Here is a 4,244-nt window from a genome sequence, read left to right as displayed (position 1 = left end):
GGTGGGAGGATGGGGGGATAGTGGGGGAGATGCGGGAGGAGGGGGAGGGAGAGGGAACTGGGATTGACATGTAAAACAAGCTATTTAAAATTAAAATAAAAAAAAGCTGGGTCACATGCCATAGTTTTAAAAGGGCCTGCTGGCCTTGGGCGGGGTCCCTGCTCTAGGGCAGGTGTAGACAATGAATAATGACCTGCCTTTTCTGTGACATTTGAGACTGTGCCAGAGAAATGCAGTGAGCCCAGGCGGTCCTGGCACACTTCAGCAATGGCATGAGTGAAAATCCTGTACAACAGCTTCCTTTAGAGATTCTAGGAGTTTTCTTCGATGGGACATTGCAGCAGCCGAGTCTGGATACACGATGACTCCAGTTTGGCAGAGCCACAGCAGCCTGAATACAGTGCTGGTCACAGTTGGGCTTATGGCAGTTGCAAGCGCAAATGGAACAGTTGGGACTGGTTGGGGCCGAACTGGAGCATCCACAGATCTCAGACAGTAAGTTGACAGCCAGTTTTTGGCGTTTTCTACAGCAAAAAAAAGGAAGCTTGTATCTAAGTATACTTACTAAACTTTATTTTTGAGTGGGGAAGACAGTGATGCCAAAATCCGTGCTCTGGAGAAAGTGGAGTCTTTGCACAAAGCATTTCTATGCCAGTCGGGTTACTTTGCTAATATGCTCAAAGATACTTGGAAAGAACCGCACAGTGATATTATTGAACTGGAGATTATCAACCAGCACATAGACATCTGGTCCTTGGATTTTGTGTTTGGTTCATTGTACAGGGATGAGGACTTGCCAATGAAGCCTCGACAGGTTCCTCATGTTCTGGCAGCAGCATGCCTGCTTCAGGTAGAGCAGGTAATTCAGCAATGTAATGAGACCATGAAGAAAACCATTAGTATGAAAACTGTGTGTTCATACTACATAACAGCAGAAACATATAGATTGAAATCTGGAAAGTCACAGTGCTTTGACTGGCTTCCTTGCAACTTGATGATACACCCAAATGCTAGACTTTACAGAGAAATTGATATAAAGATCATGTATCTACTTGTCTCATCATCTGACCTACTTGTGTTGCAAAAGGAAATTGATCTATATACCACCCTGAAAAAGTGGATGCTCCTTTATTTTAGCCTTCGCTGGAAAGGTTCAGTGAAATGTCTCGTTGTTAATGCCAACAGCTGGCTTTCCAGGCACATGGAATGCCCTGACAACAACTTTTCTTGAAAGTGAAGCAGGGCTAATATTTCAACCAGTGTTTATGAAACTGAGGTTTCATCTATGACCTGGCCTCCACGACTATTCTGGAGCAAGATATGAATTATTTTTTTCATTCATGGATATCTTTTGGTTTTTATTCTCACAGCCTCCTCCCAACTTCTGTGTCTATCTTATAACATCCCCTACCAACTACTTTTGCTTTCATATATAATTGACCGAGTCCAGCTTGTCATCCATATGCACATAGTTGTAGAGCTTTCCACTGTACTATGGACAACATACCATGAAACCTATCTCTGAAGAAAACTGACTTCTGCTCCCCAGACAGTTCTCAACTGTCTATACCTAATCAACCAGACTTGGAGCCTTGTGAACTTCTCCATCAATTATGCTTGATTGTTGTGTATGTAATTTTAGGTGTTGATAATTGACTGTCGCTGTCTGTCATTTCTAAAAGACATTGTTTTGTGACAGTCCTCCCTGACTTCTAGTTCTTAAAATATTTCTGACACCCTCTTCTGCAGTGTTCCCTGAACTGTGGGAGGAGGAGTTATAATGTTGTGCAGTAGGCATCCCAAACAGTTCCACATATGGAAAACTCTGAGGTTTCTTAATTTTGAACACAAAAAATAAAAAAAGTATTATACGTTAAGGGAAAACCCTTTCTTAGGCAGTTGGTTTTGAAAAAAAAAGGATGATGTTCTCCCTGGACTTTCTCTCTTTAAATGTGTTGGGATCATCACAAGATGGAGTCTCCAAGGAATTAGGCTTTGCTCTCTGAACCCATTTCCCATGGTCTCAGTGCAGCACAGCTTTCCCTACAGTGCTGATCACTTTAAGAGTCACAATTGCTTCCTCAGCACTAGCCTGAATACTGTTTTTAAAATTTATTTATTTCTGTTCATGGTGTTTTACCTGCAGGAATGCTCATGCACTACTTGTGTGCCTGGTGCCTATGGAGGACAGGAAAGAGCACTGGGTACCCTGGGACTGAATTTACAGGTGTTGTGAGCAATATGTGGGTGCTGTAAATTGAATGCAGATGCCCTGGAAGGGCAGTCAGTTCTGTGAACCACTGAGCCCTCTCCCCAGACTATGCTTGCCTGTCTTGATATATCCTCTGCAAAATAAACTGGTCATTATCTTTAAATTTAGCTTCATTTAGGCTAAAGAGTAGGGAGAGAATGAAGGCAGATTCTCAGCCAAAATATCATGATAGCTTTCCTTTTGAAACCTTATGAGTTGGCCTCTATTGTCTCCATGTCTCTCCGAGTTCTTTCCTTTCTAGCTTCTAGAAGGATTGCCCTTGAAACTCTCCTTCCAGCATGGGAAGGCTTTCCTAGTTGAAAGTACCAAAGTCTTGCATGTTTCATTCCAGAACTGTTAGAGAGGGAGGCCAAGGAATTATATAGGTTCACCTCAGCAACCACCCATTTCTCAGCCACCATGTGTCTTAGTTTCTTTTTCTATTGCTGCGCTAGAAAGCTTCTCCAAAGGCAATTTAACAGAGAAACGGTTTGGTCAACAATTCAAGGATACAGTTCACCTTGTCAGGAAACTTGCAGCTGGTCTTCACAGACTTCCAAGGCAACTGGACCTTTAAGTATCTAGTCACATTGCAGCCACAATCAGCACATGGTACATGCTGTGTAGTCCCTCAGCTGGCTTTCTCTATTTTCTGCAGTCTAGAATTCCCCAAAGAGGAAACCATGCCTCCTATAGTGGGCAAGTCCTTCACCTCAATTAGCATAATTAACACACTCCCACAGGCATGCCCAGAAGAGGCCCCATTCCCAGGACAATGTAATTAAGTGACACTATTAAGAATCTCACTGTAGAGAGCCCAGGACTTCTCTTCCACCAAGGGTACCAGATGGTCCAGCAGGACCAGGTAAAACAGGCCCTGTATCCGGGCTTGCTCTTCAGTGTCTAGGGATTGCCTGGGAACTGTACAGAGCTTCCAATCCTGGCTGGACCCAAGCACCCCAGATTCCAGTTCTTCTCTTCCACCCAGGAGACCAGGAAACCAGCAGATCAAGGTAAACAAGGCCCTGCATCCTGGGCTTGCATTTCAGTGACTGGGGACAGACACAGAGCTTCCCATCACAGGTGAAATCCACCAGGATAAAGTTTCTATCCTGAACATCTATGCCCCAAATACAAAGGAATCCATGTTTCTAACAGAAACATTGCTAAAATTAAAATCTCATATAAAGCGCCACATACTTATAGTGGGAGATTTCAACACACCACTCTCACCACTAGACAGGAATACCATACAGGACCTCAACAAAGAAGCAAAGGGTCTAATAGAAATAATTACCCAACTGGGATTAACAGACATCTATAGAACATTTCATTCAAATAAAACAAGAATATTCCTTCTTCTCACCACCACATGGAACCTTCTCGAAAATCAACCACATACTTGGCAACATATCAAACATCAGCAGCTACAAAAAATTGGAATAACTCCATGCATCATATCAGACCACCCTGTGTTTAAATTAGAATTAAACAACAACATAATTTGCAGAAAACCTACAAACTCATGGAAATTGAATAATGCACAACTGCACCATTCCTGCATCAAAGAAGAAATAAAAAAAGAAATTAAAGACTTCCTAGAATTAAATGAGAATGAAGACACAACATACTCAAACCTATGGGACACTTTGAAAGCAGTGTTACGGGGGAAGATCATAGCACTAAGTGCCCACATGAAGAAATGGGAGAACAGTCATACTAGAGAATCAACAGCAATTAATTGAAAGTTCTAGAACACAAAGAAGCAAACTCCCCCAGGAGGAGTAGAGTTGACACCAGGAGATAATCAAATTGAGGGCTGAAATCAATAAAGTAGAAACTAGGAAAACAATACAAAGAATCAATGCAACAAAGAGTTGGTTCTTTGAGAAAATCAACAAGATAGACAAACCTTTGTCCAAACATACCAAACAGCAGAACTTTACCCATGCAAAATAACAAAATCAGAAATGAAAACGGGGACATAACAATA

The 4,244-nt window shown here is 42.1% G+C and overlaps 1 pseudogene; it reads left to right on the top strand.

The window, feature by feature from the left end:
• The first annotated feature begins 327 nt into the window (after window positions 1–327).
• Window positions 328–1,401, top strand: LOC121139907 (annotated as a pseudogene).
• The last annotated feature ends 2,843 nt before the right edge of the window (window positions 1,402–4,244 follow it).

Source organism: Mesocricetus auratus, unplaced genomic scaffold (genome assembly GCF_017639785.1).
Source record: "Mesocricetus auratus isolate SY011 unplaced genomic scaffold, BCM_Maur_2.0 Super-Scaffold_100003, whole genome shotgun sequence".
Lineage (NCBI taxonomy): Eukaryota > Metazoa > Chordata > Mammalia > Rodentia > Cricetidae > Mesocricetus > Mesocricetus auratus.
The sequence above is the reverse complement of the archived record's forward strand: the minus strand, read 5'-3'. Positions and strand labels throughout refer to the sequence as shown.